This window comes from Lactuca saligna, chromosome 6 (genome assembly GCF_052625555.1).
Source record: "Lactuca saligna cultivar CGN05327 chromosome 6, ASM5262555v1, whole genome shotgun sequence".
NCBI classification, from domain to species: Eukaryota; Viridiplantae; Streptophyta; class Magnoliopsida; order Asterales; family Asteraceae; genus Lactuca; species Lactuca saligna.
The window spans coordinates 57,484,017-57,502,253 of record NC_136422.1 but is presented as its reverse complement, the minus strand read 5'-3'; the positions used below and the strand labels follow the sequence as shown (position 1 = coordinate 57,502,253).

Below are 18,237 nucleotides of genomic sequence, written 5' to 3'. Positions count from 1 at the left end.
CCCCACAACAGTTAGACTCAGATGAGAGCTGCGTAATAAGGCTGAATCAATCATTCTAAATTTATTTAACATTTGCAACATGTAACTTAACATATCCACTTAATAGCTAACTAACATCAATATAAGTTTCACATAGCGCAAAGCAAGCAACATTCAAGAAGAAAAATCAATAAGCAACAAGGCATCATAAGGATCAGGAAATTCTAACATGCAATTACTGAGGATCCTTAGCCTACACACTATCCTGCATCTATAACAACTCATATATCACATACAAAGGCATCTCTCCTAAGCATGCACTCTAGCATGCAATCCATGGGTAGATCTTTAGCCAAACTTATAGCATGCACATCAAACTATAAAACATATAGCAGCAAGTCAAATACAACATATAAAGCAAGTATGGGTATTTTGCAAAATCACTCTATGAGCTCCGACTGACTGTACACATCGCATCTTCTCTGTTTCTTTTCTTGAAATGACTCTTTTCCAAAAAAAATTTAGTAAAACTCTCAGTTCTATAGTTTGAGTTTGGAATCCCATGAGTGTTCATCAAAATCTCTCAAACTAGGGCTCTGATACCAACTTCTAACATCACAAAAAGGCAGGCTAAAATTTTCATTTTAAATTAATATATCTTCCATTTTTAATAAATTTTGAACCATTTGTTCATAAACAATTATTCCGAAATCAAAGTTAATAAGAAAGCAATGGAATCTCAAATCATATGTTGATGTGTGTATGTACATTCCCGCCTTCGCAATCCGATAAGTACCTGAAAAATATTTAATCCACAACTATAGAACAAATCTTAGTGAGTTCCCTAAATACTGATGGGTTTTGAGCATAAGAACAATCCTATGGTTACATGAAAAACCCTAAAGCTTTGGATCTGGGTTTCTCTATTGTACATAAAAATTTATCCAAAGCTTGTAAAACCTAATCTAGCATACTATAAAAATCGAAATGTAGATCTAATACAATTTTATATGATTACCTTTGATAGTAGCAAAAATATTCAAACTTCAAGAGCTTCATATCACAAGTGTAATACCTCTAATGGCTTACAAACACCAAGGCAAGAAGATGATTAAGAAGAGAAGAGATAAAGGAACAATTTCGGCTATAGGAACTCTAGGGTTTCAGGTGTAGGCCAAAAAATGATGCTCTAGGGGTCCTTAAATAGCCGAGCAACTAGGGTTTCAGTCAAAACCCTAATTCGATGACTTAGGCCCTAAGTAGCTTCAAGAACCTTCTAGAATAAGGCCCTTAGACGATTTCCAAGTGGACTTCCACCTAGAAATCGTCCACTCCCTTAATCCATAAGATTCACAGCCCAAATTCAATTATCTTATAATTGACAATTCTAGTCCCCTTTATTTAATTAATCTCTTTTAGCCACAAAATTAATTCTTAATTAATTCTTGACCAATATTAATTAAACTATATGATTTCTCTTTTAATATATTATTAATATAATATATTAATAAACCATAATATCCTCTCTCTTTCCATAAATCATCCTGCCAAGTTGCTTTGGTGAAGGTAACCCAAAAGGACCATGCACAATCGAGTCAAGTACATACCAAATATAGTTACGGGCTTAGACACTAATCAAACAGTCTCTCACTTGGATAAGTCTAGTAACTATAAATGCAAGTACAACTTCAGAATCCGATTAGCAATCGTAGCTCTCAAAGCCGCTGTCGAACTCTGATCTTATTAGTAACATGTCCTTTAGATAAGGGATCGTATAGTCCTCCGTTCTAGATATCATGGAGATAATTACAGGGAACACAATCATACTTATTGTTCAGCAGTTTGTTTCTCGATCTCTGATTTTGTCTGACATAGAACTTAATTGAACACATCAATCTAGTCCTAACCGGCCCGACACATAAGTCAAACCAAATCATCGAGGGGCCCAGATATCTCTTTTACCCTCTTAGGATAAAAGGAACAGATAAACTTTGACTTATATGCATTTACCATTCACTCATCAAATCATGCACAACAATGCGTTTTATAACATGAAGTTACTGATGCGTTTACACATTATCAATGCACAACCAAATTGCAAACAATAAACCATATATCTAGGTTTAAAGACTATATGATATTATCGTCTTGTGATCACTTATGATAAATTCCATGAAGTGATACCAGCAAGCGTGGGTTTATTCCAATGCTCAAATCTTATTCACAAGCACTCATGAACTTTGCAGCAAACTTTTGCTATGTCTAATACACTTTAGATAGTCTACAAACCAGTTCATGATAGTCTTCATTTATACCTACTTCCAAAGTATAAGCGATTGTGGACTGTTCGAATAATCTTATTATTCAAGAAGTAAAAAAAAAGCAAAATGAAACAATAGGTAAATAATTAACATAAGAAAATAACTTTACTCATAAATAATACTCCTTCATTTAATCATCAAATGTCAATTACAATTTATCTATTACACGTTTTGAAACTATCTAATCTAAATTAATATCGTCCTTCAGCCTAATGCTCCTAGCGTGCTGCAAGTGCTTAACCCTACTCAATCCGTTCGTTAGGGGATCTGTAGGGTTATCCTCTGACGATACTCCCTTCACTACGAGGAGTCCCTCTTCCACCCGATGTCTAATAAAGTGATATTTCCTATCGATATGTCGGGATCTACCATGATCCCTTGGTTCCTTGGTCAAGGCAACCACTCCTTCATTATCGCAAAATATCTACATAGGATCCTTTATGGCTGGCATAACTCCAAGGTCTTCGATGAAGTTCTTCAACCATATTGCCTCCTTTGACGCTTCGCTCGATTCTATGTACTCTGATTCGCACGTAGAATCAACTACAATCTCCTACTTGGAACTTTTCCAAGTTACCACTCCTCCATTCAGGGTAAAGACCCATCCCGACTGAGAACAGTAGTTATCCCGATCGGTCTGAAAACTGGCATCACTATACCCTCACACCCTTAAGTCATCACTCCCACCGATGACTAGAAACCATTCCTTGGTCCTCCGAAGGTACTTCAGAATATTCTTGACTGCGGTCCAATGTGCTCTGCCAGGGTTCCTTTGATATTTGTTGACCATGCTCAAAGTGATGGCCACGTCAGGGCAAGTGCAAGTCATAGCATACATTATTGAGCCTACTACGGAAGCATAAGGTACTCGGCTCATCTCTGCTATCTCGACTTCGATACTCGGGCTTTGAGTCTTACTCAACTTGGCAATGCTTTTGATTAGTAATTCCCCTTTCTTGGAATTCTCCATACTAAAACGTTTTATTACCTTTTCCAAGTAAGTATTCTGACTAAGTCCTATTAGTCTTTTACTCCTGTTTCTTACTATCCTTATTCCCAAAATATAGACAATCTCTCTAAGGTCCTTCATAGCGAAACACTTCCCAAGCTAGGACTTGACTTCCTGCAGGGTCGGGATGTCGTTTTCTATGAGTAGTATGTCATTGACATACAATACGAGGAAGCTAACTGTACTCCCACTAGCTTTGACATATACACATGACTCATCCTCGCTTCGCAGCAAACCAAAATCTTTGACTTTCTCATCGAAACAAAGATTCCATCTATGAGATGCTTGTTTCAATCCATAAATGGACTTCTTAAGCTTACACACTCTATCAGGATGCTGCACATAGTCAAAACCCTCTGGCTGACTCATGTAAACATCCTCAGCCAACTTCCCCTTAAGGAAAGCGGTTTTGACATCCATTTTTCATATCTCATAGTCATGAAATGCAGCAATGGCTAGCATCACCCTAATAGATTTTATCTTCGCAACTGGTGAGAAGGTCTCAACATAGTCAACTCCGGCAGTTTGCGTAAAGCCCTTCGCAACCAATCGCGCCTTATAAGAGTGTACCTTCCCATCCATGTCGTTCTTCTTCTTGAAGATCCACTTGTACCCGACTGTCTTATGACCTGGCACATTGTCAACCAAATTCCAAACTTGGTTGTCATACATGGACTGAATCTCGTTGTCCATAGCCTCTTTCCATTTCGCAGACTCCGGCCCTGCCATGGCTTCCTTGTAGCTGTTAGGTTCGTCCAAATTTACTAGTGTACTATCACTAATAAACGTATCCCCTTTCAGTAGTAATATGGAAACCATAAAACAGGGGTGGAACGCTAACTCTACTGGAACGCCTAAGAGGTAGGGACTCGTCAATTGGCTCAATAGGAGTTTCCTCCTCAAGTTTAGCGCCAGTGTTAGAGGTTCTTTCATTGTTTGATTCTTGAAGCTCTTCAAGATCGATTTTCCTCCCACTGTCCCCTTGGCTTATGAGCTCTCACTCACGGAAAACCCCTCTCCTCGCAACGAAGATAACATTGTCACTCGATCTAAAGAAGAGATATCCAAAGGACTTCTGTGGGTAGCCGATGAAAATTCACCGCTCACTACGAGGTTCAAGCTTTTCGTGAGTCTCTCATCTTACGAAAGTATCGCAACCGAAAACCTAGATATGTGCCAACGAGGGAGATTTCCATGTCCACATCTCGTGAGGTGTTTTGGCAACCTTCTTTGTAGGGAGTAAGTTAAGGAGATGGGCGGCAAGCTCTATGACAAACTTGGTGATTTCCCAAAAATACCACACACATCACATTAGCCACTCGAGGCTATAACATGGTAAGACCCTCCGGTTTATGTGTCTCAGTGAGAACTTCCAGTCCCACGGCTCATTGGACCCTCCGGTCCGGTCTGGTTGGTACCCTCCAGTCCCAAGGCTTGTTGGACCCTCAAGTCCTGTCTTAGTAACACTTAACATAGCATATATCACACAGACAAATGCACAACTCAAGTAAGCACATTAGACCTTCCGGTCACACATAAATACCAGTGAGAAGCGTCACCTCGTAAGCTAGCTAGTAAAATCTTGTGCTCGGAATCCTCGATCTAGCCTCCACATATCACAAGGATAATATCTCTAATTAATACTCTCCTCGCACTCAAATACATCATTCATTAGTCTCTCTTACACTCTTAGACCTAGAAATGGGTAAAAGACCATTTTACCCCTCCCTGACCTCCATTACTCATTTTGACCAAACCTTAAAGTCAACATGAGTCACAATCTAGTCAATAGTTCAAATAAACCATACTTGCTGAGTGCACTCGTGCGACTCATCAAGTCCCATCGTTTCTCAGTAATCTCAGGAAGGTCCAGCTCGTCGAGTTATCCCCTAACTCATTGATCTATCGCATGATCCAACTCATCGGGACAAACCCTAATCGACTCGTCGAGTAGGCTCATCAACTCGGCGAGTCCATTCAGACTCAGTTTTATTCATACTATTTCAAGGCAGAAAACTCCGTCACACTCTAGATCTAATCTCTCAAGGCTTGAATATCATGTAAAGCCACGAGCTTTACATTCATGCATGGCACTTTAGGGCTAGAAATGCCAAGGACATGCTTGAGAAGGAGTTTCTCATTCAAGGAGTCAACATGGCTGAATAAAGCAGGGGACTTTTGACTCAAGGGGCCTCACAAAGTCCATATTTGATGTCCCACTCAAAAAGGATGCTCAAAGCCTTCAAAGTCCCAACAATAACATGGAAATGAAGCCCTAACTCTTAAAACATTAGATCTACTCATACAATGGAAAAGATATGATCTTTATACATTAAGAAGAAGTTCCTTGATGTTTAGTGGTAGATCTAGCAGCCTCTTCACAATCCTTGCTTGGAATCCTCCTTTACTCTACCAAAATACACCAAAGATCTAAAAAAATGGCTCAAAACGCTCCCAAAAGCTCAAGGGGGGGTTAGGGTTTCTCTCAGTGAAGGGGAACAGATGGGGAGCCGCAAATGAGGCTATAAGTGTACTTATATAGGCCCCAAACCTGGGGATTTAGGGTTTTTTCTCACAGCACCTACTCGGCGAGTCGACCCTCAGACTCGTCGAGTAGATCATTAATCCCACGTGTCCACTCTCAACTCTACTTGGTGAGTTATAGCACCAACTCGTCGAGTCGCTCTATAAACTAAAAAAATAAATAAGCAAAAGAATATACCTGGGAATCTGAATGTTACAGTTGTGGAATTCAAGACTTAGGTACTCTCCACCTCGATTAGATCGAAGCACCTTGATTTTCCTCCCAACTGATTCTTCACTTCCTGCTTAAACTCTTTGAACTTTTCAATGGTTTCTGACTTGTGCTTGATTAAGTAGATATACCCATATCTACTATAATCATAGATGAAAGTCACCTAAAAGCGACTTGCATCCCTTGTGGTTGATCTAAAGGGCCCACACACATCGGTGTGTATGAGATCCAATAAACCCTTACCCCTTTCACAAGTACCAGTAAGGGTGACTTGGTCATCTTTCCAAGTAAACAAGACTCACATACATCATCATCCATAAGGTCGAATGACTCCAACACTCCATCCTTTTGGAGTTGGTCTATGTGTTTCTTGTTGACATGTGCAAGATGACAATGCCACAAGCATGCTTTGTCCAAACTATTGGTAGAGTCAATATGTAACACATCATTTCCTAAGTTATCTACAACCATCACAGTTTCATATATTCCATTACAAGGCAATGCTTCAAAATAGAAAACACCATTAGGTTAAGGATTAATTGAACCTTTTTCATTATCAAACGAAAATCTAAATCCTTGTTTATACAAACCATGAAAAGAAATGATGTTTCTAGCCATTTTTGGCAAATAGCAACAATTATTCAACTCTATTCCTAACACACTACTAAGCACTAAAGAGTAAACTCCAATCTTGGTGACAGGCGACGATCTTCTGTTCCCCATGATTAAGTTTATCTTCCCATGCTCCACATCCCTATTTCTTCTCAGACCCTGCAAATAAGAACAAATGTGAAAACCACATCCTGTATCAAGAACCCAAGAAATAACATGCGACGAGTTATTAGATTGAATAGTATAAATACCCGCGAAGGACGGCTTGATCTTCCCATCCTTGATATCTTGCAGATATTTCGGGAAGATTCGTTTCCAATGTCCCATCTCATGGCAGTAGTAGCACTCTGCGTCCTTTGGGTTGGAGGTGGGTGCAGCAGGACCATCCTTGGTTCCACTAGAAGAGGTGCCATCATGGGACTTTCCCTTATGGTGGCTCTTAGAAGGAGCCTTCCTCTTTTTACCCTTCCCCTACCCAATAGCCAAGACAGGGGTAGTTGATGCAACAGATTTATCCTTGAGGTTGCTCTCAGCAGTCCTCAACAAGCCTTGAAGCTTGCTCAAGCTAACCTCCTCCTTGTTCAAGTGGTAGCTCATGCGAAACTGGTTGAAGCAGGGTGGCGGTGAATGAAGAATGATATCAATTGCCAGCTATTCATCGAAGTTTACATTTAACTTCAGTAGGCGGTCGACATACCTCTGCATCTTCTGCAGACGAGCAGTGACAGACTCTACGTCCATCTTCTTGGTCATCATCATCAAAGTGATGATGTTGTACCTCTCCTGCCTCGTACTTTGATGGTACCTGTCCAACAAATCCTGGTGCATCTCATACAGATAGTAGTCCTCGTAGGACTTTTGAAGTTTGGCAGTTATGGTCGTGAGCATGATGCAATGGACTTTCGTAGCATTTCACTCATGGGCCTCGAAGGCAGCGATCTCCTCGGGAGTAGCAGTGTTGACTTTCAGCTCCTTAAGCTCCTTGTCGAGGACATACTCCTTGTTCTCGTAGTGGGTAACCATTCGGATGTTCCGAATCCAATCATTAAATTGGTCCCATCGAATATCACCCTCCCGCACAAATTCCTGAGTGAGAATCAGCCTGAAGAGGTTGAGCCTGAAGCGTTGTTGTTTGAGTTCGACATCTGAAAAGGAAAAGAGACAAAGTTTGATTAGATAAAAATCCCCAATTAAACACCCAAATGAGAAAATAGGGCTAGGATCCATCAACATTATTTACAATTTAGAAGAGGGATGTCGTAATGTAAACAACAAATAATTTGAAGGTAAGTGAATGACGATTCACTAATTTCCACCAAGAAAAACAAAAGCCATTAAGTTTTAAATATATTGAAACTCCTAGATCTTTTGAGAATCATTGAACTTTTCAGTGGCATGTTTAAATCTCGATATGCCCTTCAAGTTTGTGACTGGGATACCGAGTATCATAAACAAGGTGTGAATAACCATGCAAATATACTTGGTGCCCTCAATGTTACAGTCACCTAATCAATGTGTCGGTTAGCCACACATGCTCCATTGATCTATGACAAAAATCGAGTCACCCTTTGCCACCTTTGCTAGAGCCAAATTAGTGTGCCGGTTAACCACTCACGCTCCACTAAGGTCTTGGCAAGCGTACAAAGTGTAATTTCATGGAATAGCATCAAATTCACATTTTTCCTAAAGTAACTAAGATTGGGAATTTTATAAAACATTTAGTTACTTCATTAATCATTATACTTTTAATGATGAATTAGTTTCCCTATCCTACCCGTTCGACCCTCCACCAATCAAGGAAGCGGTGGGTAAGAGTGGATACCTACTAAACTGCCATTTTATAGGCAACAACCTTTTAACCCCCCCCCCCCCCCCCCTCTTATAGATCGGCTTCGTGAGTGAGGCCTACTAACCGTAAGACTAGCATTTATCTTATACATATATAATAATTATTATTATAATATTATAATAGTATAGGGGTGAATTTTAAACTTGTAACATTCTAGAGTTTGGAATTTAATTATATCAAAATTAAACTTTTAATCAAAAAAATTTTAATTCCAAAACTTAAGGGCAAGTTTTGAAATATTTCAAAACTATCTAGATCAAAATTCAAATAATATAATTAAACAATTAATTGGTGATAATCTAATTTTGACCTAATCCAATTTCATGCAAGATAATGATCAAATAATTCAAATAATTAGAGTTTATCAAATAAGACAATAATTATGTAACTAAATGATAAATATCTTTTATTTTGACTAAGATAATCACATAGAATCAATAAAATTCGGATTTTATTATTCAAAAACATTTTTGATAATTATCCCAAGTCAAAATAAGCAAAAATCCTGAAAATCCATCTGTGTGACAGCCCGACTCGCCGAGTCCCTTGCAGAACTCGTTGGGTTCATCTGACTCGTCGAATTCTGCTTGGGACTCGACGAGTCTTTTAAGCAGATGGCAAGAAAATCGATTTTAAGCTTTGAACAAACATACAATGCATCAAATACAATAGAAATCAACAAGGCTCTGATACCACTGATGGGTTTTGAGCATAAGAACAAGCCTATGTGCACATGTAAAACCCTCAAGCTTCGGATCTAGGTTTCTCTATTATTATGCATGCAAGTTTATCCAAAGCTTGTAAACCCTAATCTAGCATACTATAAAAATCGAAATCTAGATCTAATGCAAGTTTAGATGATTACCATTGATAGTAGCAAGAATCTTCAAACTTCAAGAGCTTAGTATCACAAGTGTAATACCTATAATGGCTTACAAACACCAAGGCAAGAAAATGATCAAGAAGAGAAGAAATGGAGGCACAATTTCGGCTATAGGAACTCTAGGGTTTCATGTGTAAGCCGAAAACTGATGCTCTAGGGGTCCTTAAATAGCCGAGCAGCTAGGGTTTCAGTCAAAACCCTAATTGGATGACTTAGGCCCTAAACAGCTTCAAGAACCTTCTAGAATAAGGCCCTTTGATGATTTCCAAGTGGGCTTCCACCTTGAAATCGTCCACTCCCTTAATCCATAAGATTCACAGCCCAAATTTAATTATCTTATAATTGACAATTTCAGTCCCCCTTATTTAATTAATCTCTTTTAGCCACAAAATTAATTCTTAATTAATTCTTGACCAGTACTAATTAAACTATATGATTTCTCTTTTAATATATTATTCATATAATATATTAATAAACCATAATATCCTCTTTCTCTCTATCTCTCTCTCTTTCTCTTTCTCTCTCTCTCACTCTCTCTCTCTCTATCTCTCCATAAATCATCCTGTCAAGTTGCTTTGGTGAAGGTAACCCAGAAGGACCATGCACAACTGGGTCAAGTACATACCAGATATAATTACGGGCTTAGACACTAATCCAATACATCACAAGATAATAATCAGCTAAGGATTATCAGTAAACTTTGGAGACAATCAGTGGCCCCAATGTGATAACAACACGCCCTATGGATTAACAGTACACCACATGGGTTGACAGCAATCCTAGGTACTATTAGCAGTCCCATTGACTTATAACAGTCTAGGAGTTATCGGCAACTTATTTCACGTATAACAGAAATCAACAAATAATACCCATCACATCGACATGCATATACTACCACACATGCAAGTATAGTAAGAAGACTCACCTCACAAGTAGCACCTAAACACCACAACTCTCACCCATAAAACACTGATCCTACATGGCACCTAAAAACAATAAAAAATACCTCTCAATCTACACTCCAAAACCATTAATTTGACCAAAAGTCAACCCATGTTGTAAGTCAATGGTCAAGGGTCAAAAGTCAAGGGTCAACCCCAGACCACCTACGCCAAACATAACATGTAGCTCTACACTCTGCGTAGACCACAAGGCGGCTATGTGGCAAAAACGAGGCTACACCAAGCATAGCTTACCTACGCCATGTGTAGGACAAAATTCCCAATTTCCAATAAGACTTCAAACAACATTGATTTCTTCGTTTCAACTCAGTTTTCAGCGTTCTTTATATGCATGTAAATGTATTGACACGCCTCACAATCCTATCTAGTTACCTTTGGCTTAACACACGTCGAACTAAAACCATAATCCATACAAGAAGCCCCATATATAACCTTTCACATATTACCCTTTTCTTTGAAGGGCAATCGAGAGCTTTAAACACTTATCCAAACATATATTTTCTTGAAGTCCAAGACCTTTACTTGATCCATACACGACCCACCATCCCGATAAAAAAACATCAAAAAAACTAGGTGTTACATTAAAGACCATTACAAAGTGGTTACATTACTTGGTTTCCTTTTTTTTTTTTTTTTTTTTTTTTTTTTTTTTTTTTTTTTAATTAAGGTGCTACTCATGTAAAAAGTAATGTGCAACTGTTCAACCAAGCATAGCCCATCAATCATTCAACTTCATCACAACCACATAGCCAATAAATATCTTTTTTTGGTGCCGCCAAGACAACAATAATACTCATATTCTTTCCGCTTTATATTGCTTTCATCTTCCATTTTGTCTTCAATAAGTCGATTTGGGATGGCTACCAAGTGCCTCTCCCTTACACCCTCTTTAGGGGTATTTGGCAAAAAAAAGTTGATTGTTTATTAGCTTATAAGCTAATAAATATATGTGGGGAAAATTATGAAAAATGGTTAATTAGAGGTTTCCTAACATAATAAACTATTTTTATCAAAATAATTTTAAACTTGTAGGTGTGAAATCGTTGATAAGTTAATAAGTTCTGTTAATAAGCCTAGCCAAAGATTATATGCATATGATAGAATCAGATGATAGAAACGGGAAAGGAAAGCCGCATCCGAGGAATCCCATTCTTTCAAAACGTGTGCGTAACTTCCGATTTTGCCCTCTATTGTTGATTTTGAGCCAGAAAAAAAAAATCTCACCGATCGAATGTTTTTTTCCTAAATCAATCTTTATCGACGTCTAGGGTGTCGATTTCCGTTCAATCACAAGAAGTCATCAACAAAATCGACATTCAAAGCCTCAAAGGCTTCCATCGTTTAAATTCTACTTATTGCATTGTTGGTGCTTATTGATTCAAAATTTTGTTGTTGAATATGATTGTTCGGCAGTGTGGTACGTATATTATACAACTATAGAGTGAATTGCATACTAAGTGCATTTAAAAGATGTTTTTAAGTAATTATATAATCAATCGGTGTTTTCGGTTTGGTACTATGGTGCAGATTCTTGCTGAAGATGTTCTTCAAGTAACAAAGTCGTAGAGAAGCTGCCATCAGGATCTTGGGAGTTTTAAAAGAAGGAGAGCATGTCTCTCCATATCCAAACACTTGTTCATAACACCATTACCATCTCCTCCCACTTGTACAGCTACCAACTGGTAAGTTGTCTCAAGAGGTAGCATGATAATTGATAAGTAACAAAATTGTAAAAACACAAGGATGCATGATGTACGTTGATGTAAATATTTATATTTTTTTATTTGTGTTGATATGCATATATGAACTGCCTCCCATGATGGCTTATATAGTCTCGACTCTTGACTGTGAAGATGAAGGATTCCAGTGGATGGCAACAAAAAGGTGGTGTATATTTCTGGAGCATACTATACTTCATTTCCATGCAATTGGAACAAAATTAGACGTTTAAGACATGAAAATATGTATAAGACAAATTAATGATGAAGAATTGGAATAAATTGCCTGAAATTAAATGTTCAAATACTTAGAAGTCTTGACGCTTTGTATAAGACAATTAAAGATGAAGAATTAGCATAAATTGCCCCAAATTAGACATAAAAAAACTACAAGTCTTGACAATTTGTATAGGACATACAGATGAAGAATTGAAATAAACTGCCCCAAATTAGATATTCAAACATTTATAAGTCTTAGCTATTTGTATTTATTAGGGACTTAAAAACTCCTGACAAACTACATCACCAAACCTCTAACCCCAAATAAGAGTAGCTATAAGTCTATTCAAGACAACATACATACATGAGTATAAGAAATTGAAAAAAAAAAACAATAGATGAGAAACTACCTACATTTTACGTCTGGCAAATTTACAACAAACACCATCACTTTCACATAAACCCAATCTTTAAAGCTATCATAAAACTGAAAAAATGCATGTCTCGCACGACGGTTGAAAAGTAGAGTGCCGCATGCTATCCAAAATCCAATAGCAAAACCAGTTGCCCCACCAATATAAAACCATCTATCAAGTTCATCTATGTCTTCCCCATCACCGACATTTTTACCAAGCACCAATGGTACTTGTGATTTTTCATCTCCTGGACATTTTCTGGAAAGGGGAGGTCCACCGTCCACATAATCCAAGGTTTCCATCGTATCTTGAAGGTTCAAAGTACTCGAGTTGAGTGCTAGATGGGATTCTCCTTGACAATCTATTATATGACACGTCTAGGTCATTCAATAAAGTCATTTGTGACATGCTTGAAGGTATCCCTCCTGATAATTTGTTTTTAGATAAATCCAAAGTTAAAAGCTTCTTCATCTGACCAATTTTCAATGGAATCTCTCCAAGTAGACCATTCTTTGATAAGTATAGTGTAATGAGTTCATAAAGACCGGTAATCTCATATGGAATTTCACCTGTTAAATTGTTGCTTGATAGGTCAATGGTCTTCAACAATCCCAGATTACGAGTGAATTCACGCTCCTCTCCTTGCCACCCGATCATTGCATGGTCAACATACTCACCATCAAGTAATTTATATATAACACCTAAACGATACCAGTTAGTTAAAATGGAATGTATGTTTTGTGTTGGTAATATTCCTTGTTGAACCATGCTTGTAAGATTATTTAAACATGAGGGGATGCTTCCATGGAGATTGTTTCTTGAAATGTCTAAAATTTGAAGATTTGGTAATTGACATACTTGTAAAGGGATGGTTCCAAAGAAGTTGTTTGATTTCAGGATAAGAACATACAACCTTGATAAGTTTTCCCCAATCCAAACAGGCACATTACCAGAAAACTTGTTGGCCCCCAAATTCAATGAGTTTAAACTTGTACAATTCTTCAAGGACAAAGGCAACTCTCCAGAGAAGTTGTTCATGTACAAATACAACGCCTCAAGTTCCATCAAAGATCCAATAGAGGAAGGAAGCCTTCCAGATAGATTGTTGTGTCCTAAATTAAGAACTTTTAGATTTTTGAAATGCCATAAACAGTCTGGAAGTTGCCCAATTAGAAAGTTGTGGGAGAGGTCAAGAAATTCTAAAAATCCATCAACCATTTGGCATAAAAAAGATATTCCTCCACTGAATTTGTTTTTGGAAAGGTTTAACAATGCCACAGCAGAGGAGACATTCTGTATCGTACCATAAAATCTGTTGGAACTCAAATCTATCACTGAGTTGTTGTCAAAATTTGATAATAAATCGGCTGCTTCCCCTTTGATGTTGTTGGAAGAGAGATTCAAATATCTTAATTTAGAAGGCCATGAATCCCAAAACTCCAGAGGAATTGTGTCTGAAATGCTAGCATTGGAAATATGAAGGCAGGTAAGATTTATCAGTGTTTGAATCCATTTGGGGAAACGAGGCCCTAGATCGCAAGAGCTCATATCTATAAACTCTACATAAGAAAGGTTTGACAAGTGATTTGTGGAAGGAACTCCTTGGAGTGGGTTTTCTGAAAGAAATATAGTAAAAGCCTTTGACTTTCCAATATTTTCAGAGATGGAACCTCTAAGAAAATTTGAAGAAACGTCAATAACTTTAATCCTAGGTAGTTCCCACAATTTCTCACTTATGGTGCCATTTAGTTGATTATTCGATATGCACAAATATTTTAGTGATGAAAACTTTTCGATGTCATCAGACCAATGACCCTGTAAACTGGTTATAAGATGCACCCAACCATTGCAATGTGAGGGATGTGCATCCAGACAAGTTGTTAAGAAAATCAGGAAATTTTACAACAACAGAGTTGTTGACAAAGTCTAACCATTCCAAACTACATAGGTTAGAAAAGTATTCGGGTATCCCATCTAACATGTTATAAGAGAGATAAAGAACACGAAGCTTATTGCTGGTTAGTGGGAACAACCAACTATACATGGTTGAGGTGAGATTGTTGTTTGGAAGAGAAAGGGTATGAATAGATGAAGAAGAAGAGTTGAGAAATGAAGAAGAATATGGATACACTACCTGTGACAGCTCACATCCATCTAAACTTAAATATGATAGTTTTCGCAGACTCAACATTACATCTACCCAATGATTTTGTTTGGCTAGGGAAATCCCATCCATTCTAAGCTCCTCCAAGTGAGAAAGATGAGACAACCAATTTAGGTTTTCAACTTCACATCTTCCAATAGATTCAAGAACAAGCTCTTGCAGGTAGGTGAGATTTCCAAACTCTGGAGGAATGAATCCATAAAGAGAGTTATAGGAAAGATCAAGGTACATCAAATTGGTCAAGGAACCAAAGGACCTGGGGATGATTCCATTAAGATTATTGTAATGGAGTGTGAGGTACCTTAATCGAGTCATTAAACCAATAAAGGTGGGAATAGTTCCATGAAAAGAATTATAGGAAAGATCAAGAATAATCAAGTTGCTTAAATTAAGCAACGCATGACTAATCTCACCTCCAAGATTACAGTGGCTGATATAAAGCTCTGCAACATGACCTGTTTGGTTGTTGCATGTGACTCCAAACCATCTACAACAGTCTTCTTCTTCAGCTGTCCATGTCATGAGACGACCATCAGGTTCTTGAAGGAGAGATTTGAAATAAAGGAGAGCATGTCTCTCCTGATCCAAACACTTGTTCACAACACCATTGTATTATCATCTCCTACTCCTCCCACTGCTACAAACTGGTTGGCAGTTGTCTCAAGAAATAACAAGGATACATGATGTAGATGCAAATACTGAAATTTTGTTATTTGTATTGATGCATATATGAACTGCGCCTGTGATGGCTTATATAGTCTCTACTCTTGACTGTGAAGATCAAGGATTCTAGTGGATGGCGTCAAATTGGTGTTATACTATTTGTGTGGGGCATACAATATTTCATTTCAGTGAACCTGAACCAAATTAGACGTTCAAAGACTTACAAGTGTTGACAATTTTTATAAGACAAATTAAAGATGATGAATTAGAATACATTACCCCATATTAGACGTTAAAGACTTACAAGTCTTGACAATTTGTCAATTTGTATAAGACAAATTAAAGTTGAAGAATTGGAATAAATTGCCCCAAATTACACTATTCAAAGACTTACAAGTCTTGACAATTTGTACAAGACAAATGAAAGATAAAAAATTAGAATAAAGTTCCCAAAAGTTAGATTACAAAGACTTAAAAGTCTTGACAATTTGTATAAGACAAATCAAAGATAAATAATTTGAATAAACTACCCCATATTAGACGTTCAAAGACTTATTACAAGTCTTGACAATTTGTATATGACAAATTAAAGTTGAAAAATTGGAATAAATTTCTGAGAATTAGACCTCAAAGACTTAAATGTCTTGACAATTTGTATAAGACAAATCAAAGATGAAGAATTGGAATAAATTGCCACAAATTACACATTCAAACACTTACAAGTCTTGGCTATTTGTATTTATTATATATTTTTTCCTATCTTGTGATATCATTTGGTCCTCAAGTCATGTGATATGAACCACCTAAAAAAACAAACTAATTACCTGAAATTTTGGTCTATTTGTTGGGGGAATACAATACTTAATTTCTATGAAATTTGAACCAAACACTTAGACAAATTAAAGATTATGGATCAAAATAGAATGCCCCAAATTAGACCTTCAAAGGCTTGCAAGTCTTAGGAATTTGTATTTGTCATACATATCTTTTGATATTCATTTGTCCTCAAAATTATGTGATATAATTCCAAATAATAAACTGGACTCAAATACACCAACCATCCATGAAAATGGATATGGTATTATTTGGTTCTAGGATTGTGATGACTAAAAAATGAACTTTTCTATTAATTAGAATATTGTGACTTGTTTGAAGAATCCAAGTTGGTACATTAAAATTTAGTCCATGGTCATTTACATTGTTGTTAAGAGTAAATATTTTTATTTACAGTGCTACACTAGTAACGAGTCTAAAATATTACAAATAGGATAACAACCTTACAAACGTATATATAATAGTTTTTTGAAAGGCTGGAATTCTGTTAGTTTATGATCTATACTTTTTTTTTTCAGTAAGTATTGAATAAAAAATTGTTGTATGGATAAGTGATGCCAATATCCAAAAAGTGGTAAATGAAAAAAGTATGTTTCTTTTGAAAATAAACAGTATGAATGAGAGTAATGACTATTTACCGTTATATATAAAAGTGATGCGGAATAAAAATCAGACTCCATCTGAGAACTGTTATAAACTGAAATTACAAATCACTATTATGCAACTTGAATAAGACCTTTCTTATAGGTGTTTTAGCTTATTTGTGTCATCTTCCATAAATTCACTCGGCTCGACATAACAAAATCAGAATGTTAATGAGTTGCAACATTTGCAAGCATTAAATTAACCCCAATTTAACAGCAAATTAGGCATTTCATATTCTCCGACCGTTTTGATATTTATTAGAATAGTTACAGAAACATATTATGATGTCAATTAGAATTTTTAAGCAGAACAGAAACCGAAACCCACTATTTAACATCAAAAATCGAAACCAAACAAAGAAAAAAAACAGAGATCAAGATTGACATAATAGAGAACAGAGAACGGATGCGATGAGTACATGAGATGGTCGGAGAACTTACCTGATGGAGACTATTTGGAAGGGTGGGGTGGCCACCGTGAAGACAATGACGACGACGTGGAACGGTACCGGACCGCGAGCCGTACCTGGACCGGTTTGTTATCGGTTCCTTTGACAGTGTAAATTCGTTCCGTTTTTTTTACCTTTTCAGTTCCGGGGTATTGGACCAATTTTGACGGAAAATTTAAAAGCCTCAATACAATGTAATATGTGAAATTTCTAAAAGATGAATATATCGTTTGTTTAAAGTTGGATTCACATGAAATCTTTTTTTTAGGATGTAGTTTAGAGCTTGTACTAGAGTTTAAGCTCTAATTTCATCGGTTTTGGTTTCATATTTAATGAGTTACATGTAATCTACTCAATAATGGAGACAAAGTCCGGCTAGGGTTTTATTATTATGAAAGAAAAGCACAATTACAAAGAAATAGAAAGCCTAAATAAATAGGAAAACTAATTAGGTTAAACGTGAATAAAGGGCTAAACATAGGGCCCAAACCGAAAAGGTCCAATAGACTTGTTAGCTTAATATCACGAAGATATCTCAAACAAAGAACAACTCCCCGGTGAACAATAGAAGGATGAACAATAGAAGGATCAGTGACAAATTGGTTAACCACATGAATTGCATGATCAATTATCTGACCTAATGATATTAAGGTAAACCAAACTTCCTATAATGGTACGATAAATGCTCGTATTTGATAAAGGAACGTTGTGAGTTACAGAACACTTGGAGGTTTAACAACTTCAATCCCCAAGAAATACC

The 18,237-nt window shown here is 37.0% G+C and overlaps 1 pseudogene; it reads right to left on the bottom strand.

Annotated features, from left to right (window-relative positions):
* Positions 1 to 12,618: 12,618 nt before the first annotated feature.
* LOC144999914 (receptor-like protein EIX2) lies at positions 12,619 to 15,858 on the bottom strand (annotated as a pseudogene).
* Between the last annotated feature and the right edge of the window lie 2,379 nt (positions 15,859 to 18,237).